This window comes from Dermacentor silvarum, chromosome 5, assembly GCF_013339745.2.
Source record: "Dermacentor silvarum isolate Dsil-2018 chromosome 5, BIME_Dsil_1.4, whole genome shotgun sequence".
Lineage (NCBI taxonomy): Eukaryota > Metazoa > Arthropoda > Arachnida > Ixodida > Ixodidae > Dermacentor > Dermacentor silvarum.
Window position 1 is genome coordinate 169,411,592 of NC_051158.1, and position 26,421 is coordinate 169,438,012.

The 26,421-nt window shown below is 45.0% G+C and overlaps 1 protein-coding gene across 8 annotated transcripts in view; it reads left to right on the forward strand.

Annotated features, from left to right (window-relative positions):
• Positions 1-26,421, forward strand: part of LOC119453884 (uncharacterized) — a 231,062-nt gene that overhangs the window by 160,683 nt on the left and 43,958 nt on the right. For 2 of the 8 annotated variants that reach the window (XM_037715930.2, XM_049666978.1), the window contains exon 1: positions 20,410-20,538. The exons of the other annotated variants lie outside the window; for them this stretch is intronic. The gene's annotated coding sequence lies outside the window, so the exon portion shown is untranslated. Of the gene's footprint in view, positions 1-20,409; positions 20,539-26,421 lie in introns of those variants that run through there. 8 annotated transcript variants of the gene reach the window in all.

Consider the following 26,421-nt stretch of genomic DNA (forward strand, 5'->3'; position numbering starts at 1 on the left):
TTTGTTCTCATGGTCTTGTTTAACTTGAATTGCAAAAGTGCAATTTTCTTGAATAAAAAGTTTAATAATTATCCCTCTTACACTCACTTTTTTCCTTCACGCGCCAATCTTCAATCCAGATGGACCTTGAAATGCAGAAGGTATCAGCTCAGCGAACAAAAAATGCGGCTAGCAGACGACGAACAAGCGTATCGATGACGTGATGCGCGCGGTGGAAAGAGTGTTTCGCAAAGCACATGCTGCGCATGTGCAATGTTTCCAACGATGGCTGTTACGCGGCGCTGATAGTGCCGTCGGCCACGCGCTCGCGTGTTCACCCTAACAGTGCTCACCGCTGTACAGCGGCAACATGACGTTGACTGAAATTGAGGCAGACATGATCGCGGGCAAGCGGACCGTGCAAAAGAAAATAAGCGACTTCTTTGCGCCCAAGTGCTGACCTATGAGGTAGCGCCGGCCACATTGTTTTTTTTTTTTTCTTTTTTTTTGTAAACGGCTCTTTTCAGAGCCACCTAAACGATGCATTGGCTGAATAGCAATGGGAATCTTGTACTCCGGCCGTGACCCTCTCCGTCAGCGAAAAATACCTACCAAAAAGGTGCGTTTTCACGTGCATTCGTTTTTCCGGACTGCCCGATTTTCCGGACGTTTTCGCGGTCCCTTGAGGGTCCGGGAAATCGGACGTGGACTGTAGTTGTAAAACATAAATACCCCAGAAAGCGGATGGGAAAACTGTTCCGCGGTAGCTCAATGGTGAGAGCATCGCACGCGTAATGCGAAGATGTGGGTTCATTCCCCACCTGCGGACAGTTGATTTTTCATCCGTGTTCATTTCCATTAATTTATAATTTCTTTAATTCAATTACTAAGTACAAGTAATTTCCCTTATGTTGTCCTTGGTGTCATTGTTTGTTGGCTTCTTATGATATTATAATAAAAATCGGGCCCCTCGGTTCCCTTTCTTCTCGTTCATGAAAATAGGAAGAATTTCAAGTGCAGTGCATTGCGAAAATGTCACTTTCCTGGTTTAAATGCAAGTGTTGCAAATAATTACTAAACTCTTGTTTTCCCATTTGTTCCCGTGCACCAAACGGGATAGGTTGGTTCTCCGGTGTCCTCGGTGAGCTAAACACGGAATCTTGTTTATATCTGGGGATAATGAAATTTTCTGACGAAGTAACATGTGTATTGATGAATTACTGTTTTCTTGAATGGCGAATTCCATTGGGAGAACAGGAGCAGCGCACAGTGCGGAGCGGAGTCGGGTGACCGCGCAGTAAGAGCAGGCACACTCGACCCGCGACTGGAATACGGCTTGCATTCGGAGAGCAGGTGGGAGGGGGACGTGTGAGGAGAAATGTACCATATGACTAAAGAAATCGACGTCCCACTATTCTCTGCAGGAGAGCGGCAAAACACCCGTGATCGTGTTGTAATCTTTTGGGCGTAACCATGTCTCCGTTTGCGGCCACGTACTACATACTTTTGTGCAGCGCCGATGCATCCCACAATGTGTCGGCCTGCGAAGATCATCTGAAACTGCAACTTGAATCTGAAGTTGAGCGCTCCAGCAGCTTTCGCTGCTGTCACTGTTGAGCGTCTCAAGCACTTCAGCAAGGCGAAGTCCGCTGTCCCCCGCGCATTCAACGAGAAGCAAGGCGGACTAGAAATGCCAGGATCTGTCGCTAAATCGCTGCGAAGCTCGCTCGTATCACCGACGTCCAAAACAGCAGTGCCAAAACACCAATTACGCTTGGCTGCCGCCATTGCCGCCGCGCGCACCGGCTGAAGCAAAATAAAAAGAAATGAGGATATGACGGTTTAAGTCGCGTGACTTCCTCTGTACTCCGCTTTGCAGGCGAGAGCAGTCCGGACTGCTCCCGGCTGCTCTCGGCGCAGCGAAACTGCTCCTGTTCGACCACTGAAACACGTCGCCTCTGGAACGAGCACTTTTAGCGTGCTTTTGAGTGCTCCTGTTCTCCCAATGGAATTCGCCATCAGTTTCCAGCAAGAAGTGCTTCAAAGCATGACACGGGGACAATTTTTAAAATGGAACAATAATATACGGGTAATTTTTCAAAGTCTGCGATGTAATTACAAGAAACTGAAACATTTAGTGCAACTGTTCTAAAAAAAAACAGCTTCACTAAAGATCGGGTTGTAATTAACCAAGTTCGCACACCTCTGCCGTCTTTTTCTTTTTAGTATTGAGAGTAATTTATGTTGATTGTACTTCGTTCTGTATAACCTCGACAGTACTATTACCTTAACTAGCGACACATTTATGCTGTAGACACCAAGTAAAATCCTTTAATTAGTAAAATTGACTGCAACAAATGTGCATTTTGTTTTGAGCTGCACTCCTGTACTGGGTTGGATCCGGGACCTCTGAGCACTCAATGCCATTTGTCCCTGCATCACATATAGATTTTATAGCGACAAGAAATAAATGCAAATTCAAATAATTTTTCGGGTCTCGATGGTTCACCATGTGTTATTGAGAAATAGGTCTATTGTTACAAATAAAAATACCTGACAGATGCATTTCCAGGCTTTTTCACTTATTATACTAGTAATTCAATATATATATATATATATATATATATATATATATATATATATGGAGAGAGAGTCAGATCTGCAGTTTGCCCCCCCACTTGAGAAGTAGTTGGTACGCCTCTGGCAGGAAGCCTGCTGGCAACATGTCCACACTCTTAGACCTTATTGGCATTCAGGCATGAGATCAGATACAGTTTTGTCAGAAAGCATCGCAGATAGCGATGTCATAGTTTCTCCCAAATGGCAAAGCATTGATAGCGATAGTGAAGTAGTAGACAGCTATATAAAGTGAGGGTCATGGTGTTATCAACCTTATAAATATCAGTAAACATGTACTTCTTACTTACAGATTAACAAGCATTGTGTCACACAAGCACAGGAACACATGGTACAGTTCTCACTCAATGACCACGAATACTTACTGCTGCAATGCTGGTGTGATTAAAACAGCCAGAACTGGGAGCGAAAGCTTCGTGCTGCCTCAATATCACGCTTCTGTGCGCAGGGTGATGATATATGTCCAGTCGCGCTGGCGTATTTTGTCGGCACATTTAAAGGCAGGCTATGATGGACAGTGGTAGTTTAGGTTTCACACTAAATGACACTGTAAAAATTTGTTATTTTTGCACTTTGTATGCTACATGCAATGTAGTAGTCACATTTCACCTTAAAATGGAGGTGAAATGTCCGTCTTTCTCACATGGTTCATTATGCAACTTTACCAACCAGGCCAACTTGTCTCATTTGTCACTCTCTTGTATGTGACAATTCCTTCAGATACCAAAAAGAGCTGCTCACGGGACACACTAGTGTCTCGTATCGGCTGGTACATCTTTGCAAGCCAACAGTGGGCACCAAGCTTATGCTACCATGCCATGTATCTTCTTTATGGCCCAAAATTTCATCATGCGCATACTTTTCAACCTGTGCTTGTTTCAATGAAGATTGCTGCTGGTTGATGCGTTTAAAGGGCGTCTCACTAGGTATGGCCATATTGAGCTGACAAATGCAGCGCATACAATGCGTGCCGCCGATTGTGTCTGCTAAGTATTTCATCTCTACGCGCCGTGGAAACAGCTTAAATTTCAAGCCAAACGCCGCTCCTCGTGGGCACCGCGCTCCCAGCCGGAGAGTCGACGTATATCGCGCATGTGCGCCTGTGTAGTTAGCCGTGCTGTGACGTCACTCACATTGGCACGTGACTGAGAATTATTTAAGGCAACAGCAGTTATTTAATAAAAATAGACGAATTAAAGTTTAGAGAAATAATAAAACCTACGAAGCGAATGTCTGCTTGTATTTTTTTTACTTCGTACCGTAGCAAGCGAGATGACCTTCCGTTTCGTCTGCTTGTTCCTGTGTCGTGCAGTCGCGGGCGCAGTGAGCGAAACAATGTCATTTTCTATGGTGTTTCAGCGCGCAGTCATGCTCTGTGATCCGCTTGCGTCTACCTCAGTGTTCGTGTAGTGCTGACTTATAACGCTAGTCAGGTGTTCTCGCGCACGGCGCGCAAAATACTTCGTTGCGCGAAACTAGGGAAACGCAACAGCTGGTGCGCGAGACTGTCAGTGGAAGTGTGCCGCGCAGCAACAAAGCAAGAAAAAAAAATAAGAAGAAGGCGGACCCATGACGTATGCGTCACGCAATCATTCAGCTCAGGTATGGGAGAACGCAGGGCTAGACAAGTGGAAGAGTGTTTATGTTGGCGGTGACGCTCGCCTCCTGAAATCATGGGTTCGCAGCACTGAAATATTTCTATCTCGACTATTAATGAACCAATTTGAAAAGTTTTTGTGGTTGAACGCTTAACCAAATTTTGCCATGTGACCTATTGAGTTTCAACAGTTTTTCGGCAGTGCTGACATGGAAGGAGCCTCTTCAGAAGCTTTTGGTGTTGAGGTCATATCTGGGTTTCTTGTTGAAATTTTTCTCGCTTCTTCCAAAGCCAGGTTTTAATCCAGTTTGCCATTGAAGCATCCTGGTGGTACTCTACTACATTAGAGTGAGGGTCTGAAAACATATTCAAACTTGCTATTGGTCAAATTTGTAATTTGGAAACTGCTTTCAGACACTTCGCCGGATTAGTAGCATACGCCGAGGATTCCACCTGGTGGCTGGTGTTGTCCAGATGCATGAAGTCGCAGAACAGCATGGCTACGTAAGCTGATAATGTCGGGTAGTCGTAAGCACCAGCAGGGGTCCCATGACAGGGCTCGTCGGCCGAGAGACAGCTCAACATCAAAAAAGCAGCGCTATCGTTACTGCTGTGTCCTGGGCTGCCACAATCGAGCAAGAAGGCCTGAATCCCAACATCAGATTCTACCGTTTTTCTTCAAGGCCTCGTGCTGCAGAGCATCGGGCGCGCTGCATGACTTCACTACCCCACTATGAGCAGCACAGGTTCGAGATTTAAATGTGCTCATCCTTGACCTCAAGTTAACATGTCAAGGCAGCGTAGCAAGGCAGTGTTTATTACAGCACATCAATGTTCAAGCGCTGCCATTGAAAGTTACATCAAGCGAGCAGGGCACAAGCTCACGCTGCAACGTGATTAGCACGTACGTTACTGCGAGCTGATATATGCATTGCATCAGTTATTTATCAGTTGCTAAAGGGACCGATGGTTGCTACTACAGTGCAGACATGACTACTTGTTTAGCGGCATGTAGTCAACAAAGATTGCAGGAGGCCCGCCCGAGTGTCGTGCTCGTCGTGCGCTCGAGCAGTTCGAACATCGCGGCGTCCTGAAAGACCGCTGCCGGCGCGACGCAAACTGATCGGCGCGCCGCCACCGCCGACGTTTTTTCTCGGCGCGATCGGCGCGACATTTAAGTGGAAATAAAGATTTTGTAAAAAGTAAATCCAGCTTTTGAGATTTGTTGTCTTGTTTAATACTTTTCCCTGTCTCAGGAATAGAATCATAGGGGAGCAATGAAGCAACATAAAACAAACAAAAGCAACCCTGCTCTCCGCGCGTCTGCGCATGCGAGTCGTCACCAGTCAGCACAACGTGGTATTCCGAAACTCCTCTTTCAAAAGCACAATAAAGAGCGGCGAGAGGGAACAGCGGCCTCAGAGCGTCGGAATGACGGCTGGACAGTCGTGGTTACACTTGTGTATTCATCATAACTACAGCCTTTGCAAATCTTGCCTCTGAACAAAAGTGTTCGATCCAATCATTGTTTTGTTCCCAGTTTGTTCGTTTCCTAAATAAAATATTTCTACATGTCTACTGCATGGTGCTGTTTCTTTGTAACATTCATATGAAAAATCGAATGCAACGACACCGATAGCTGCACTGAATTCTAAAACAGTTACGACGTGCAGGTTAAAAAAACTTTTTTTTCCCCCTGAAGTAATTGGGCATCCGAACAATGCCTGCATTTTTACTAATCCGCACTTGGTTCAATGAACCTGGTGATGACGAGTTATCAAATATGCAAATTTGTTTTGAACCGCATCATAACAAATCTCAGCTGAAAAAATATTCACCTCAAGCAAAAACAAAAAAAGTAGTTTGATTAATTTTTCTTCCGGAAAAAAAGCCGTTATAAGAAAAGTTACTGAAGCAAAGGGCCGCTAATATTCAGAACAAGTGATTTCACTTACTGTCTAGTCGGGAATGTATGTTATAGCATCTGGTGATTGGTTGACTGCTTATGTGTTGAACCCAGCAATAGATGGTCATAGAAGAGTTCTGTTCTATTTTTTATTTATTTTTACATAAAACATTCAGGACAAGTGGAAGCAAGATTAACATATCTAGAGAGTGTCACATGCGTCGGTGCTGGCTTAGCAATTCTAGACGAATTCATTGACTATTTGCTCAATGGAACAATATCTAGCTCGTATAAACCGAGGCATAGCAAAAAAGAAAACAATTGCGACTACGACGCAAAAAAATAAGCAAGGTTCGGCATATTTGTGGGGGATGAAATGTACAGACACACTTTACCCGCCTTCAGATATGTGCTCAATGTTTTTCCAAATGTGTCGGCTAAAAAGCAAAAGATTATCAAAAGGTTTTGTGTTTCTCTCACTTTCAACGCCTCTGTATTTGGTCCTCTCCGCCCTTATTATAAAAATCCCAGAATTTCAATCAGTTCAGCAATGAAGGATGTAGCGAAACAGCTCTTTAAATATGTGGTTTTGGTTCCTACGCCGCCGGCGCTGCCGCCAACGAAAAATGGCAGTGCGCCGCCGCCGATCAAATACCTGGCGCCGCGCCGCCACCGCCAACCAGAAACGACCACCCCGCCGCCGCCGGTCGAAACCGACACGACGCACCCGTCTATCGTGCGCTCGAGCAGCTCCGTACACGTAATGTCTGCTTATCGCTGCTGTGAATTCATTTATTAGAAGTATTTTCTTGTGCTTGTGTGCCTGAATCTAGCAGTGTGCAAACCTTACCTGAAGTTCAACTTCGTACGCGACTTGCTTCACATACGATTGACACTGCACTTAAACTTCGCCGCTTATTTCTTGAACGGCGTACGTGTACTTGGTGTTGCATAATTTTTTGCCTTTACGCACCGTGCCACCCCCGAAAAAAATCTTTAGCGCCCGATATTTGCTGTAGGCCGTGGCACAACACAAGAGAAAGTGGCAGGTCCATATTGTAAATGTGCTTTCCGAAGCAGACGCCCGAGCTTGGTACTACCCACGGTTAAAGTATTTCTTACACCGTGGTACCATCCAGCCCAGGGCAGAGGGCGCTCTTTCGGACAATTTTCGGTTTTACGCTGGAGGTAGGGGATAAGTACAAATATCTTGGAGTGTGGATAAACAATGGGGCTGAGTGCCTAACAGAACATAAAAAATATGTAACGGCTAAAGGTAGCAGGAATGCAGCTGTGATGAAAAATAGGGCACTGTGGAATTACAATAGGTACGAAGTGGTGAGAGGGATTTGGAAAGGGGTGATGGTCGCTAGTTTGACTTTCGGCAATGCGGTCCTGTGCATCCCACGAAACACAAAACGTCTTGAAAACTTCTCGGAATGGCTACAAACGGCTATAGATGTCTTTGTCTACGCGAAGACGTTAAACAGATGTTGTTGGAAACATTATGTAGCAGGAAGTACGGTTAATTAAATATGCTATTGTGTTTCAGCTGTGGTAACAGCCCACCTCTGGCGACACCGGAGTATACTTTGGTGAACGCCTTGAGAGCGTATAACTTAAGAACTTTTTTAGATGTTTTGTTGGAAAATGTGCGACATGCTTGGGCGTGCGCGTGAAAGTGAAAAAGATTTAAACTGCGCGTGCCCGACGCGCAGCGTTACATTCCGTGCGACTTTAACAAGCCATATGCAATCCGTTAACGTCGCATCATATAGCCTTTCGCTGCTTTCCCCCTTTGGGTGAACAAGTAGAAAAAGCCTGCGGGGTTATTTGATTCCTTTCCGATTTTTTCACTGGATGAGTCTGTCACGACAGTCAAAGTTTAGAAAAAAGAAAACGGCCGGGTGCACATGTGCGCGCCCATTCAGCGTCATTATCAGAGCCGTGCCTTCCTTTCCCTTTGCGTGAAGAAGCCGGAATTGCGATACCAGCTATCGTCACCAACAGATCTGGTCGCGCGCAGTCGCAAACGTGCGCTGAGCTGTGCTCCTTCAAGGGCTGCAGAAGATAGTGCCAACCTTTCCCTTTCCATACGAACCACTTACTACTCCGTTTGAGCGAACTGCTATCTGCTCTTGGACCACATGTCTTGGACTGCACCAGGGGGGCGCGCTGAAGTTTCCGCGAGCGATTCAAAGGGCCGTGCTCATGCTCGCGAGTGTTCGCTCACCAGTGCTCATGCTTCTCTTCCCAAGTATTTTGCTCATGTTCAAGCCTTGACCAGCGCCTGCAGATACGGTGCAGTTCCTTACGGTACGTATACGTTTACCTGCTACAACTTGCACGCCACTTTTGTTTTGGCGGGCCCATGCCGGCGCAAAGTTTAGACTCGAATATATTTGCATGCACGGTATGTAGCAGAACGTTCTTTTGTGATCTGGGACGTAAAGCCGGAGTTTCACATAATTGGTTGAATGATTACACAAATTCTAGCTGCGTGTGGCCTTTGATGGCAGCAGCGTGCTGCATTGCGTAGTATACCGGGACTTTGCTCTCTTGGCTTCTCCTCTGTGTAGCTTCCAGCACGCTAGCAGGCAGGAAAATAGTCTTGCATTGGTGTGGTAACTTCACTTATGGTTGGAGGATTGGAAAACTTTTTGCGGCATGAGATTCGTGAGACGACGTGCTTTAATATAGTGAGACCATTCTATGATTAGGTAAAAGTGTTTAGGGTCCCTTTAGGAAGAGAATGGTTTTATTGATATGTGGTACAATACCGCAGGGATATTGTAAGAGACACTCGGAAGGAGCAGTTGCCGGCCTTGAGTTGTAGCAACAAGCCCACCTGTGGCTACAACTCACCTTAAATAAAACTAATTTAATTTTAACTAAGTAATAAACTTAAATAAACTTAAACTAAACTACTTAAATAAAAGTAGCATACTCTTGTAAGAGATTTGTTTGCAAACCATCTAACTGGTAATGACCTACTGCAAGTTGTGTGTGGATCAAACCATTTGCCAGTTTAATTTCACTCTACAGTAGTTTTTTCATATCATATCTGCAACATAATTCTGAACGTCATCGTACAGCATAAGAATTTGAGAGAAAGTATTGCTGAAATTTATAAAGTAATTGTGACCGAGCTAAAACAACGGCACATATGTTGCTATTTTAAATACCGAATTGCACATCTTTATTGTAAATCAAGTGTGGCTTACTCACTTTTTTCTTCACTGTTGTATTACAGAGTGAACTTCTGTGGGCAGCCAGTGGTATCCAAGAGGGAAGGGACCTGGATTGCTGTGGTTACTGCAGCTACGTCTTATTTTCTGTGGTTACCTTTTCTACTGTATTAAAAAAATTTTGTAAAATAATTCTGCATGTCCTTTAATTTATTAATCAATAAAGCCGCTTTCTCACAGAGTCAGGTCATTTTTTTCTGCATGTTATGCTCATTTGCCTTGTATGTGTATTGCACATTTGATATAGGTTAAAAAATTTTATGCAAGTTTTTAAGTAATATAATGTAATGCTTCAATTTAATTTTCAGTTATGTGTAGTAACGTGTACTATGAAGCTAGCATACGGATGCATGGTATGCTGAAGAAGTGGCCAATAATTTAGCTTACCATGTCACTGTAGGATGACAATCTATAAATGCTGCTTTAATGTCAGCTATAAAAGTCTGCATATTGTTTCTGAAGCCATTATACGTTATGACTTCGAAAACAATATGCAGGCTTTTGTAGCTTAATAATTTTGTTAAACGTCCCAAGAATTCTGTTATAATTTATAACAGAATTCTGGGAACGTCAAATAAAATTCTTAACTTGGTATTGTCAAGATGTTTTATAAAAGCCTGCATAATGTTTCAGAAGGCATTATTACAAAATTCTGGGAACGTCTAATACAATTCTTAAAGTTGTTCTTGCCGAGATGTTTTATAGCCAACTTTTAGCGTAACGTTAGCAGGGCTTACTGAAGTACCTGTAGACGTCCACGGCTAGAAAATGTCTTGACCAGGACAGCTATTCGACTTTTGAATTATCCGTTCAAGACATCTTTTAGACATCAAATAGCTGCTTGTGTGTTTCGTGGGATGAGATCAGAGGTTCGAGCAAGGTTGGAAGTTAAGCAGCGAGGGGTAAGTAGGCTTGCTTTGGGAGCACAAGGAAATACACCAAATCAGGGGGTACAGGGTGACATGGGATGAACGTCATTCGAGGGCAAGGAAGCTAGCAGCAAGATAGAATTTGAGGAGCGATTGAGAGAAATGGCAGAAAAGCGGTCGGCAAGGAGAGTTTTCTGTTATTTCTACATGAGGAATGTTGACACAAAATGGAGGAAGCTGACCAGAAAATGGTCAATCAAATATTTGGACTGCAGGAGGGGTGCAAAGCAAAAAACAGCGGTTAAGAAAAAGGTTAAAGAAACAGGGGGGTCTATGGAAAACAGGGATGCAGAGGAAATCAGCACTGGGAACATACAGAACTTTCAAGCAAGAAATTGCCAAAGAAAAAAAGCCGGCAGATCCCACGCCCTGTGGGAATCGATGTTATGCAAAGCAGTGTGCGGGGATCCTACCAAGTTAATGAAATGACCATGAGAGTACCACGACGTAGGCTGATCTTTTATGACCTACATGACATGCATGTAATGACATTCATGTCATGAGCCCTCAGGAATCCTTTTAGCTACACCTAAGACAGCTTAGGGCGAAAACCTTTGTCCTACTAATATGACTTCTACCACCATCCTTTATTGTTTCCTTCACTTAGTACCGACGTCTGAACCCATTCCAGTGGTTTTTGAGTGTTAATATTTTTTCTCTGAGTCATTAATTGTCACATTTGCTAAGGAATGCTCATGACTGTGATTTCTACCATCATCCTTTAGTGTTTCCCTCACTTAGTGCACACGTCCGAACCCATTTCAGTGGTTTTTGAGTGTTACATTTTTTTGCTGATTCATTGTAATTTTCGCTGAGTCATGCTCATGACTATGACTTCTACCATCATGCTTTAGTGTTTCCTTCACTTAGTCAGAACCCATTTCAGTGGCTTTTGAGCGTTAATGTCTTTTTGCTGAGTCATTTTCATTTTTTCTGAGTCATGCTCATAACTATATGATTTGTACTATCATCGTTGATTGTTTCCTTCACTTAGTGCCCACTTCCGAACACATTCCAGTGGTTTTTGAGTGTTAATTTTTTTCACTGAGTCATTGTCATTTTTGCTGAGTCATGCTCATTACTATTGACTTCTACCAGTATCCTGTTGTGTTTCCTTCACTTAGTACCCATGTCCGAACCCATTTCAGTGGTTTTTGAGTGTCAATCTTTTCGCTGGGTCATTGTCATGACCTATATTACACTTATGTCATGACATGTATGTCATGACCTATCACTTATGTTCGTCATACACTCCTGTCAAACTGTGCCAATTTTGGCACCTACCAAGTTGACCATGAGAGCACCAAGACGTAGGCGGCTGTTTCATGACCTGCATGACACGCATGTCATGAAATGTCATGACCTTCATTCATGTCATGACATATCATTTATGTTCGTCATATACTCTTGTCATAGTATGCCAATTTTGGGACATACCAACTTAACGAAACGACCATGAGAGCAGAACCCACGAAACACAAAACGTCTTGAAAACTTCTCGGAACGGCTACAAACGGCTATAGACGTCTTGGTCTACACGAAGACGTTACACAGATGTTCTTGGAAACATTATGTAGCAGGATGTATGGTTAATCAAATATGCTATTGTGTTTCAGCTGTGATAACAGCCCACCTCTTGTGTCACCGGAGCATACTTTGGTGAACGTCTTGAGAGCGTATAACTCAAGAACTTTTTTAGATGCTTTTGTCGGAAAATGTGCGACATGCTTGGGCGTGCGCATGAAAGTGAAAAAGATTTTAAATGCGCGTGCCCGACACGCAGCGTTACATTGTTTACGTTGTTATGCACATTTGCTTTGGATCTGTGTTGCACATTTGATATATGTTAAACAATTTTATGCAATTTATTATAAATAATATAATGCAACGCTCCAATTTATTTTTTAGTTCTATATAGTAACATGTTCTATGAAGCTAGCATACGGATGCATGGTATGCTGAAGAAGTGGCTATTAATTTTGCTTACCACATCACTGTAGGATGAGAATCTATAAATGTTGCTTTAAAGACAGCTATAAAAGCTTGCATATTGTTTCTGAAGCCATTATACGTTATGGCTTTGGAAACAATATGCAGGCCTTTATAGCTTAATTCCGGATTATGGGAACGTCTAATAAAATTCGTAACTTGTTCTTGTCAAGATGTTTTATAAAAGCCTGCATAATGTTTCCGAAGCCATTATTACAGAGTTCTGGGAACGTCTAGCACAATTCTTGAAGTTGCTCTTGTTCAGATGTTTATTAGCCAACTTTTAGCGTAACATTAGCAGAACTTACTGAAGTACCTGTAGACGTACACGGCTAGAAAATGTCTTGACCAGGACAGCTATTACACTTTTGAACAGTGTTGCCAGGTTTGGCTATATATAGCCAAATTGGGCTACCGAAAAAAAAATTTTGGCGTCGACTTCTACAAGTTGGCTATGTGGCTATATTTGGGCTACTGAAAATCTGTGACTTGGCTTTGTTTGGGCTATAAGGGCCGCGCTAATCAACACTCCAGAAGGGCTCTGATCGGGTAGAAAGAAATCTCGAAGGCTATGTCTTAGCTGACCGAGCCGGCAGCGCGCCAGTGCGCGCGAAATGCCATCCGCCCCCTCTTCCCCTCCATTCTGTGCGCCGTTGTCTGAGCCAGTGGCTTTAATCTTTGATGTAATTAAACTTACACTGTGAGACACCCGATCCCCGGGCATCGCGATGAGGCTGGTAGTAGAGGGTTTTTCACAGTACACTGTACTAACATCACTATGCTCTGAGAGCATAAAATTGGGTCGGGCGATCGTGCCGCCCACATGAAAGAAGATGGGTAGATGACATGCTCCAGACTGCATTCATGGCCATGGCTTCTTGGTGAACTGAAGTAACAGGAGTTTGATGTGGGCCAGTTGGTGTAACATACTTGAAAAAAAAACAAGAAAAAAAACAGCGCAATAGAGACGAGGACGAAACGAAGACAGGTACAACAGACAGGCGCCTGTCTGTTGTACCTGTCTTCTTATCGTCCTCGTCTCTTTTGCGCGGTCTTTTCTTCTTGGTGAACTATCACGCCGGGCACAGCTTTCGACCTGCTTCACGTTTCTCACGCTAAGCTTTACTGCCATTTTCTTTTTCCTGAAAAATGAGTTTTTGTTTGTGCTTACATTAGAGGTTCATTTCCATAGGTTCGACTTAAGACCGAATCCTCCTCGGAGAGGAGAATCGAACCATGGGGAAGTGGGCTAAGTATGCGAGCAAGTATAAAAAAGAATTGGAGCAAGACCCCTAGCCCAAAGTGGGTCCTGGTGCGTTTCCTTATTGATGGTTTGCCCGTAACCTGACTGATGCATGTACGCATTGTGCTAATATCGAAATAAGTTTGCCGCGATGCCATCAGTGCGGCACGTCACATGAACATCATCAGTGTGTTAGCTTAGCAGGTGATGATAGTGTCGCGCTGCTGGCTCGAAGATGGGGGTTGGATCCCCGGCCACGGCAGCCGCATTTCGATCGAGGCTAAATGTTGAAACACCTGTGTACTTAGATTTATGTGCACGTTAAAGAACCCCAGGTGGTGAAAATTAATTCGGAGTCGCCCACTGCTTCATGCCTCCCAATCATATTGTGGTTTTGGCACGTAAAACCACAGTAAATATTATTAATGGTATATCAACATGGTTTGCTTTTTGATAGTAACCGGTTTTCACAGGATTACCACTGTTATCAATTTGTCGTTTACCTTTTGCTCTTTGCGAGCCGTCGCATCTTTTGCCATTTCGAGCGAGGTACGTTCAGGACGTGCTCCTCGCCATAAATGACTGCGCGCTTCTTACACCTGTGTGCCGTTTTGAGCAGCAACCGTTTAAAGTTTCGCTTGCACCGATTGAGACAGCGAGTGGCATCTGTTGTCTCTCACTTCTTTTTAACGCATGTTCTTGGCGTGCTGGAGACCTAACATGGCAGCCAGGTTGATGTAAGTGGAAACTATATAGATTGTGTCCCAGGTAACCCGGGCCGATCTAATTAACGAGATGACAAGATAGGACGATGAGACAAAAAAGGCGAGATATCATAGCGCGATACACTGGCTGGACAGCTGAAGTGTTTCTACGCCGTATGCGGATGTCACGTGAAAGCTCAATGATGCTGAACATTATTTTGCGTTCACGTGAGCTAAAAAGCTGACTTCGTAGTTAGTATTACTGTACATAACTAAAAATATTAACTTAGTACTATCTGTCATATATTAAAAGCACTATTATTTCGCCTTCTGCAGTGATTCGCTGCAAGCGTGATGTAGAGCATCACAGCGGCAAAGACATTTGGTTACAATGGGTTGTGCAAAAAAGAATTGCGTTGTTGAATGTGAAAATGCATATTGAAATAAAACTGCAAATAAAAAGGGCTATATTTGGCTACGAAATATTTTGCTCTCTTTTTGTGTTTGGCTACATTTGGGCTACAATTTCGCTAACTTTGGGCTATGCCACCTCATCCGACCTGGCAACACTGCTTTTGAATTATCCGTTCAAGACATCTTTTAGACATCAAATAGCTGCTTGTGTGTTTCGTGGGAAAGTCGTAGGCGGCTAGATAGATAGATAGATAGATAGATAGATAGATAGATAGATAGATACTGTCAAAGTAGCAAATGTTTGCCAAGGACTGCTTCGCATTTAATATCTATGATAATTCTAGGGGAAGTTTTTGTTGTTTGAAGCCAGGACGGGAGTACTGCAGACTAAGATTTAGCGAGTCAAGTACCAAGGTATAGACACATTGTGCTGTGCGTGTGGAGAGGAAGAGGAAACGGCTGAACACCTCATACTTTTCTGTAAAGGGCTTAACCCTACAGTGCAAAGCAACGGGGGCTGATTTTTTCAAACATTGGGGTTTAGGGACAGTGGAGGCAAAATAGACTTTAAGCGGGTAGAAATAACCAAACAGAGGTTACTCTAATTGGTGGCTATAAAATCAAGGCAGGGGTGAAATTTCACCCTCCACAAATACAAAATATGTTAATAGCCACGGCTAGGTGGCATGTGCCACTGCCCGATTTAAATTAGTTTTGAAGAAAGGCTCAGGAACATGGATGCAAATAAATGAGCGGGTAAAGTGCACAGATATCTGTACATGAAAAGCAGGGACACAGAATGAAGGAAGAGGTCAAGGAAGTTGGCAACCAAGTACAGGATAATCGAAACTGTAAATCGACAATGAGGAGTCATCAGAAAGGAAGTGAGAGAAATAGAGACCGTGAATTGGATGCAAAGAATGGAAACAAAAAGGACAATTAATGGAGATTTACAAGAATGAGACGAAAGAAATTAGAAGGGAAAATCTGTACGATAACACAAAGGGCAGCGCCTTGCTATTTGAGGCTCAAGCCGGTTGCCTATATAAGGACCAAAACATACTAGCGCAAATATTCGGAACGAGATGAGGCATGTGTACGCTGCAGTAAAGATCCAGAGACCACTCAGCACATCCTAATGGAATGCGGCGGGATCCACCCAGCGAGAACCGTAGGTAACAGTAGCACACCCAGGATCTCTGCCAGGGGGGGGGTTGACAGTTGGCCTTAGCATTAATTTCAATTTCTTCACGGGAAATTGTCGAAAAATGCGCTTTTTGCGCAAGTTTCCGAGTGTGCAGACGATTGCGCGTCCTACAACTTAGTTGCAGTATTCAAAGACGCAAGAAACGAAAAAGGGGTTAAACAAAGGGGGGGGGGGGGGGGTGATAACGATCGGCTTCAAGGGTTACAACCCCCGAACCCCCCCCCCCCCCCCCCCCCCTGTCGGTGCGCCACTGGTAGGTAACATGCAACTCCCAGAAGCGCTTGGGTTTAAAGTGGAAGTAAACATCAATTGACATATCAGCCGTAGAGATAAGCAAGAGACGCTTAGAGTACTAGTGGAAAAAAAGCTGGGAAAAGATGGATACGACCGGATCTCTTAAAATCATAGGTAGCGGTACAAGGTAAATTTTTGTAAAAGAGAATAATGAGAGGTATACAAAAAGGCTAGTTAAAGAACATGTAAGAAAATCAAGCAGGCTAGGTGACTATTTTTTTAGCCGCCCCGTTTCAAAGGGGATATCATCATCATCATCATTTAAAGGGTTCAGCCTAGAGTGTACTAGAATATGGTTGAGTGGGACGAGCGGCTGGGGCGGTGCATGCTTTGCAGTGAGGCGCCCGACGTGGAAAAATACTGTGATGGCGCTGCGATCGAACTGGATTGGGCCGCATCAAGGTCGCGCTAGGCCACCCTAGTCGCGCCGTTGGAAACTGCTGGCGATACTGCTCGGCAGGGTCAATTGCACTACTTCGCGCGCTGGTATTTGCGTTCAGACCTCTCAAATGGTGTTCATAATCGAATATGACATGTATATATGTCTTAAGAACAAATGCCTTTCTTTCTCTTCATTTTATTTTTTAATGCCGCTCGGTGATTGCCCGTGCATTGCGGCCGCAGTGTCGGCTTTCATTATACTATGTTATTGTACGGTTCCCTTTGGAGAACAAATATTTTTCTCGTTCTTCAAGCAGCATGTATCTCTCGTGTGTATTGTTCCGCATATAGTTTTCCATCAGTAGGTCTTGCGGAACGCAAACGGAGAAACATATGTAACCTTCCTGCTTGCCGCTTCAACAAGTAAAGCATATCTGCCCCATCCGGCACCTTGTACTCAGATTTCGTTCTTCTTTTGGGGTTTTTTACGTGCCAAAACCAGTTCTGATTATAAGGCACGCCGTAGTGCAGGGCTCCGGATTAATTTTGACCACCTGGGGTTCATTAACGTCCACTACAACGCATGCAAGCACACGGGCTTCTTGCATTTCGCCTCCATCGAAATGCGGCCGCCGCGGCCGGGATTCGATTCCGCGAACTCGTCCTCAGCAGCGCAACGCCTTAGCTAACTGAGCCCCCGCGGCGGGTACTCATATTTACGGGAAGCATCGTTATTGAAAAAAAAAAAAAAAAAAAAAACTGCAGCGCAACATTCTATTCAAGTTTCCGCCTTACTCGCGTAACAGAATGCGGAGTAAATGGGTACGGGGTCATTTATCGCGGTCGGTGTCATTCTGGTGTCATTCTGGAAATTCATTTCAAGTGGATGCGTTTTGCAACCTCACCGGCTACAATTCGTAAATTGCAATGTGTCGTAAAGTAATTAACTAAGAAGTTCATTAATCAATTTTGTTAATAAGTTGAATAGGTGTTTCGATTCTCGTGCTACTAATGCCCGCCTCTTCAAATAACCCAGCTCATCAATGAGAATTGTGCTAACTGCCACAGGAGATTTTTAAAAATCCCCTAAACCTTAATTTCGAACACCCGGTATAGTGGATATACGGCGTTGCGTTGCTAAACTGGAGCTCGCGGGTTCAATCCGTCGCGGAATTCGATGGGAACAAATGGAAAACACTCGTGTACTTCTATTTAGGTGCACGTTAAAAAGCCCCAGGTGGGGAAATCTAAACCGGGTGCCTCATAGTCTCATACTCATATCGTGGTTTTGCCACGTAAAACCCACAAATTTGTTTGAACTAAAAAAAAAAAAAGACAGGTGGCGGCGTTCTTCGTCTTTTTGCTAGGAGTGTAAACAAAATAAATTATTCTCGAGTCTGATTTTCGAGAAAAACATGTTACGCTTATCCTATATTTCATACATAAATGTAATGCCATTCCCAAATGTCTGTCCGCTCAACTATATAAGCAGCTTGTATATTATAAACGGCTGCTTTCAGTTATTCGACGCACTATCATAACGACAATAATGAAGCAATTAGAGAAACGGCATACCTCAAATACACGTACAGATATGTGTAGATCTGCTGCGTTCGTTCAAGAAGATAAGTGTGGTACCACATGGCGCACCCAGTTTTAATGGGTTGCAAAGATGGGGAGACTGTCAAAAAAATGTGGTTGATCCCTCTTATATAGGAATCGGTATAGAACACGAAAGTGAAACGTGTCTTCACAGAAGTAGTGTAATGTTTATTGCACAGTGATATATAATGTCTATTGGTGTTTTGTGGCTAAAGCGCCCTTAGGCGTTGATGCACCCACGCTGACGCCTGGTGGCACGTCTCCTCCATCACGACTACCAACGTCGATGACCATGAGCAACCGTCGTGCATATGGAAGCTGCACTACGCTGCACACGCTAGCACAACGCGAAAGACGAAGCACGTAACTGACACACTAATACAACGCGCAAGACAAAGCACGTAACTGAATCGTCACCGAGTCAAATCAGCGCGTACAGCGCGTCGTAATTGCAGCCTCCGCGATCAACTTCAGAAACATTTTCAGAGCTAATTGCGGAGGCCACGCTCCGCTGTGCTGAGTACGGTGAACGCCACCTAGGTGGCGTTGGTAGTGCTTCTTGATGCCAGCGTCCCTTCGAATGCTGGCATCGAGGCGTCGTAGTGCTGAGACCACCGAAGCGTTCACTGTCGGTGCGCGTTAGTGTCATAATGCAGTACTTCTCTTTTCTGCTCGTAGGCGGCGGCACCGCCCCGAGCAAAAGCGCGGGTACACGGAGGAGTGTTAGATATATAAGGCGCGTCTGTGTAGCTCTCTGCAAATGCGTTTGTGGCGCAATGGGTTAAACGCTCGGCGATCTATCGTCGTGGACCGAGAGGTCGTGGGTTCGATTTCCAAATTTTGCATGTTTGTGGAACTTTTTCTTCTGGTTTCTTTCTTTGTATTATGTTCGTGTACATTGTAAGAACGTCATATCCGTGACGGAAATACGTCAGTGAAGTCTTGGTGGACCCCGGCATAAAACACTTTCGTGTTAAAAAAAATTTTTCCTTGCCTGAATCAAGTTAGCAGATTTACAGGCTGCCCCAAAACGGGGCATTTATATTGAATGACAGCTTATTACACTTATTAGCATGGCTTATTAGCAGCTTATTAGCCGGACTTATTAACACCCCTGCGTTAATGTTCGCAGGAACTGCGCCTCTGCGCAACAGCCACAACTCTCCGGCAGCACAATCATTCGGAATAACAGTCCGCACTTGCATCGGTCTCTCACCTTTGAGACTGCAATAGGGCGTCGTACAGCATATCAATAACACTTTCACACACACGCACACACACACACACACACACACACACACACACACACACACACACACACACACATATATATATATATATATATATATATATATATATATATATATATACACATATATATATATATAGTTTTAATTGTCTGCTATGCATATTATTTCGGCGAATGAGAGTTTTATGTGCAGTATTCACTAATACGTGTGTTTCGTATGCAAACGTGCACGGTCGGGAGTTCTCACTGTACCATTTGTACCATTCTCAATGTACCCTTTGATTTAATTACGTAGAAATACATCGGTCATTCTTCGCGCCACGCAGCTAATAAACCTGGTTTATTTCACTTTAATATTGTTTTCTTCGATCATTGTTCCTGATCAATATCCACCGACAAGAAGCGCGCGTAAAATGACACGCTATCAATAATAAAATTTTCGTACGTAGCTTCATGTTGCAGAGATGCCAGTTGCTTTTAGAAGACAGTGTTAAAAACAATGGTTCACTTGACTGAAACTATATTTGGTACCTGCCGTCAAGAGTCATGAGCGCACCAAAGCAACTAAAACATAAAAATAAATGTACTACACAGACGTTCTGCGAGAAAAACTGGGCGCCGCTAGCGTCCGCGTAGCGAACGCGCGCTCGCTAGCAGACGACGCGCTTGACAACGACAACAAAACTGAAGACGACGCGTTGTATAATCCATGCCTCAAATATATATGTTTGGCAAGATGGTGTAAACATAAATTTGCAGTTGAAATAAAGCACTATTTAAAGAGCGTACTATGCACAATTGGCCTCGGCGCCCGCAGCGAAAGTGCGTTGAATATGCCGCGGAGCGCGTCTCCGCCCCAATCCAGTTCGCTCGCAGCGCCCTCGCAAAATTTTTCCACACGCGGCGCCTCAGCGGGAGAGCGCCGTTCGGCCCACTCGACCATTATCTAGTACACTCTAGTTCAGCCTCATCCATCCATTCTTCGTAGCGCCTTCTGGGCGAAGCAGGAGCTCTAAAAGTAGTATATGGGTGTTCTGTGGTATCGCCGAAGTGTGGTGTCTGTGGTGATCGTTGCGGCATGGGGTTGTATGGGTGTTCTGTGGTACAATGACATTTGTTGCTCAGCTGCCGGTGCTACCGCAAGGGATCTAGAACAGAGGTGAGGAAAGTTGGTTCTTTATTCTATGGTACTGCTAGGAGTTTTGCACGATCATCCGCTGTTTTGCTGACACTTGTAGGAACAACCGCGTTTGCGAATTCGTGCGGTATAAAGTGAACTGAAAATGCCAGCTAGCGCGAAAGAGTGTCCGCAGTCTCGCAGAGATCGCGGGATAATGTAGACACGTAGCTACTCGTGCCTTCGTTGAGCATTGCTGCAGTTACGTTAGTTCAAACACAATGTGGAACAGCTAGGCGTGTGTTGCCATGTCTTTATTCGCGATGTAAAAATGATGGCACTTCCCACGCGCCAACACATGCATATGCACTGAACTGTTAGTGCTGCAAATGCTATTTGGGGGGTCTTTTTTTCTCCATCTTCACGAGCTGACTATAGGTTACGCGTCTCATAATTATGCGGAGGTCAGTGGAGGATCGGGAGTCGTCACGCACTTGGCCGCATGCATTCATTTGTTTCTCAATTCCTCATTGCTTCTGCTGACCACTCTAGCTAGTGTTGTCAGCTCTTTCCATTTGTTGCACTCTGATTTTGATTTGTTGCACTTAAAGCTTCTTAGCAGCTCTTATGTGTCAGCTGTGGAGGTGTGTCGTGCAATGTGTACTTGGTGAGCGCGCAGGTAAACAAACTCGCTTCCCTGCGGCGCGCCAGGCCGCGGCAGGCCAAGTAGGATGGATGGATAAATGAATTAGGCTGAACCCTTTAAATCGGGTGGTGGCATACGCCACCTAGCCATGACTATTAACATATTTTGTACTTTGTGATGGGTGAAATTTCACCCCTGCCTTGATTTTAGCCACCAATCAAATAACCTCTGTTTGGTCATTTCTACCCGCTTAAAGTCTATTTTGCCTTCACTGTCCCTAAACCCCAATGCTTTGAAAAAATCAGCCCCGTTGCTTTGCACTGTAGGGTTAAGCCCTTTACAGAAAAGTATGAGGTGTTCAGCCGTTTCCTCTTCTCCACACGCCCCGCACGTGTCTATACCCTGCTTGGTACTTGACTCGGTACATCTTAGTCCGCAATACTCCCCTCCTAGCTTCAAACAACAAAGAGCTTCCCCTAGAATTATCATAGATATTTTCTTTGGCAATTTCTTGCTTGAAAGTTTAGTATTTTTCCCAGTGCCGATTTCGTCTGCATCCCTGTTTTCCACAGACCCCTCTCTGTTTCTTTAACCTTTTTCTTAACCGCTGTTTCCTGGTTGGCACCCCTCCTGCAGTCCATATATTTGATTGACAATTTTCTGGTCAGCTTCCTCCATTTTGTGTCAACATTCCTCATGTACAAATAACTGAAAACTCTCCTTGCCCACCGCTTTTCTGCCATTTCTCTCAATTGCTCTTCAAATTTTATCTTGCTGCTGGCTTCCCTGCCCTCAAATGACGTCCATCCCATGTCACCCTGTACTCCCTGATTTGGTGTATTTCCGTGTGCTCCCAGAGCAAGCCTACCTACCCCTCGCTGCTTAACGTCCAACCTTGCTCGAACATCAGATCTCATGCACAGGACCGCATTGCCGAAAGTCAAACTAGGAACCATCACCCTTTTCCAAATTCCTCTCACCACTTTGTACCTATTGTAATTCCACAGTGCCCTATTTTTCATCACAGCTGCATTTCTGCTACCTTTTAGCCGTCACATATTTTTCATGTTCCGTTAGGTGCTCAGCCCCATTGTTAATCCACACTATACGCTACGCCAGCCACGCCACCCTGTGGAAGAAATTTGCCTCTACAGTTCGGCACGCAAACCGCACGAGGCTAGCACCATCTCTGTGTGTGGGAGCGCAACTTCACGGCCGCGCCAAGGCCGCCTAGATCGCTAGTGGCCGCGTGAACACCTATTTCCATGGCGCATGCGCATTCTCGCTGCATGTGCCCGCGCTGTCCGAGTTAAGCCCGTTTCACATGGTGCGAATTTGACTGCGTTTTCGCACTTGCGAATTCGCAGTTGTGGCAAATGGGCCGTCCGACCCTTCGTGGGTGCAATTTTTCGATGTTTGGAGTGCTGAACTTCTCTGCAAAAACGCACATGCGGCAAGTACGGGGAACCAGTCACAACGTCAATCGTAGACACGTTATTGTGGCCTGCCTGCTTAATTTTTGGATAGATAAAGTAACGCAGTCGAACCTAAAAAAACTGTCACGAAAACAGCTTCTAAGTTGTCTTACTTTTTTTCACCGATGCGAACTGACGCCAAGAATAATTCAGTCTTTAGCTAAGTGCTTGCAAATGCAAAAATCGCAGCTGCCGCGCTCGGTGCATGTGAAACAGCAATGCGAAGTTTGCATTTGCGGAAATCGTAGCTGCGAAAAACGCAGTGCAAAATTGCACCATGTGGACCGGGCTTTATGCGCGCTTTTTTTTTATGTTGACAAGGCAAGACATTTTATTTCAGACAACCAACATACATAGTTGCCTAGGAGATTGGCATAAAGGCACATAAAGCCTGACAGAGCGCTGATCATCCACTTATATACACATGAATAATCCGTCATGCATAAAATATGAACATAAGTTTGAAAAGAAAGCACATTGTGTTTTTTTACATACACAAGCACAAAAAAAACCTTATACATAGCTCTCGCTCCGTGTGCTGTTTGACTGCCTTCTCGGCATGGCATTAACTTGTCCTGACAGCCAGAAGATCACACTTCCATTGCTAGTGCGTCGGCTACGTCAAAAGCGGAAGCGGACTATGTACATACATCCTCACTTGCGCTGTCATCGTCTACGGATGTAGCCAGAGCCGCGCTTTCACTATGAGCGCCACAAGCCGCCATTTTGCCTTCTGCCCGCTGCCCCTACAGCGCGCAGTGCATTCTGGTCTAGCAGCAGCCGCCTGAAATAGAACGCGCTGAACGCGCCCAACGCAGCTGGGCACGCCGCCTACGCCATGACACCAGACTGTAGATTGTGCACTTTTCGCCAGCATTGCTTAACCGCATCGCGCGCGTGCGTTACGCCGGACTATTGATCCTTTTCGCGGCGATCCCGTGGGCGCTGCCATGTTTGATCACATGGTGACGCGTCCATTGCTTGCCTCAACTGCCTCCGTTGCCTCCTTGTTTACAATGGAAGTGTATGACGCCTGCGCGGCTTAGAAAACCTCTGTTTTGGGAGATATCGTAGACGGTGACTGGGTCAACGACACGAAGCTTTGATCACAGCTTTAGAGGACGTGCAAAAGCGCTTTCGGTGCTGATTAACCTATGTCCAAATGGTGCAAGCAGCATATATTGTGCTTGTTCTAAAAGCGGGGCTAAATATGTATTCCAAGCTGTCCAAACATTCCTCTCATGAATTGAATCAGGATTAGTGTGTTTTGCTCTTTGTACTTTATTTAGCAAATATTTTTAAGCAGCGGCTTGTCAGTTTCTGACTCAGTGAAGTTCCTCGGTGCAGCCACTATTTGATTATTTTCTGCCTAATTGCCTCGCGGGTGTGCTCAGTTCCGATAGATTTGTTTTTGCTGCGCACAAGGCTTGAAATGTAGCTGTTCTGCACATTGCAATACCTTGTAGCAAATGCATTTATAGCGAGTAACTCACTTACTCTTGTGGACCGTCACGAAACATTCAGCTTCGACCATTCGTGCACTATCGATGTAGTACCGTCACTTATTGTGCGTATATATTCAAGTGTGTGCACCCATTTACTTATTCTTGATACGTCGGCGATAGAGTGGGCGTAAGCTTTCCTGCCATTTGGGACAAGCGTGTGCGAAACTTACTGTGACAGGAAGCGGCGCTACTCCCTTTGTCATTGTTTAACGAGTGGTACTCACTCTTGCCGACGTTCTGAGGCTGAAGCCCTTCCTTTGAAGGTTAGCGACACAACGCTGGCGGATGAGCCAATTTCTGTATCCTCAAGGAAAGTCGTACATCTGGGAGTGCCGGTAACACATTCGGACAGTTGCAGCAGCGGTCTGCGAACTTGGCCGCGCAGATTTGTTCCATTCCTTAACATGCCAGTCACTATTTTTCGCAACCAACTACTGCACACATCTTCAATCCACATGATTCAATCTAGCATGATTGGAGCACAGTGCCTTAGCGAAAACTCAGTTGCATTTCCGACAGCTGCTCACACAGAAGCAAGGTAGAAGTGGCAGGGGTTTCGTATTTGTGCGCGGTCACTGAGGAGACGTATGGCGCGCCGCCGTAAGCGCCATCTCGTTTCTCTAAAACAAACTGCTCCACGAAAAGGGTCAATATCTTGCCCTTTACGAACCCTTTCAAAGGTAAACATATACCAGCATATATGAGTGCACGAATCACCTCATCGCTCTATTACACACGGCCATTTCTTTCATTGTTCACGAATCATGTGTGTAACTTTGTATCCGTGATCGACATTGTAAACAACACCAAGAACGTAGATGACACACGCACTGTACTGTGTCTGCTTTAATTTTTGTTTGTACTGTTTTTATGATATCAGTTACAAACTACCTAGACCAACTCTATACACTCGGGATGATTACAGCTAAAACAACTTTTTTTTCCCGGTAACTTGAGCATATTGTTAAGTCGTCGACGGCGGCCAGGGCGGCGGTGGAGGCGCCACCGTAGAACAAGGGGGATAACGCCGCAGGCCCGCGGCCGGCGACATGGAAGGAAGAAGAAGTGAACAGTCTAAGAGCCCCTCATGCAATCCCCGTTTAATCATTGTGACGGCATATATAGGCATGCCACTAGGTGACGCTAGCAGCGCTTAGTCACTCCCGCTCTGTGGCGTCCTATTTGGCGGATGCATACATGACGTCACCTCATCCCCCCTTGAAAGGAAAAGAATGTGCATAAATATAAACGGTAGCTGCATGCAACACGACTCATGGCAACAATTTACACACTGTAAGAAAGCACACACTGCAAAGAAAGTGCACACTACAAAAAAATGCACAGTAATAAGAAGTAACGTGGTGTCCAAACAGATCCCAAGCCTTCCGGCACCTTATTGCCCGTCCATCCAAGTCCTCTGCACAAGCCGCAGATGGTTTATGCACTCGCAAGTCGGAGCACCCAGGCCCGCTGGTGCGGGGACTTCTAGCTGACGCTGGAAGTGATGAACGAGTAGTAGTGTCCCGTAGTTCACGTAGTAATTTGGACATTGTGAACCGATGTCCATTGGCAGGAGCATGGGGTATAAGTGCATGGACCCGTTGTCCCGGAAGGCTGCGTCGTGCATGACCTCATGGCGTTCGTAGAAGTCCGGCACATTTTAAGTCCACAGGAGCTGCATCTGGCTTGGTTTATCCGTCGCCCAACAAGTCCGGCAGCGAAGTTAACTGTGTCACCTCTTCTCCCCCCTTAAGAGAGCATGGTAGGGGAATTGAAGAAATACTCTTCGAAGAAGAAGCAGGCATCGAAACAGTATTCTGCACGGACGACAGGCATTGGAGACGTAGGCCTAGGAAGCGTAGGTATTGGAGTAGGCCTCGTAGGGGTAACACTCTGAAGGGACGGCGTTGAAAGAGACGGTGTCGGTCGAATAATCTTAGTTGAATGGGCACCCGGAGGCGTCTCCTTGGGACGCTCGGCACTCGTAAGGGCTCGTGTAGTACATGAGATGCTGAGAACTATAGGCGTTTCTCGAGCGTTGGTGTATTGCGTTCCGAAGTGTCGCTCCAGCATCTTTAGTGTCTCCTCGTACACGTTCGTGGATTCATCATTCGATGAATGTTTGGAATTCCCGGCTTGTGTCTGGGCCTCTTGGAGCTCGAAATATGTAAGCAGGCCCTCAACTCCTAGGACGGTAAGAAGAATCCTCTTCTTGAAATCAGGAGTGGGTGTCTCCGGCCAGTTCCACATATATTTGAAAAACGTGACGCCACTGCACCCACGGTATAAGGGGTTGACC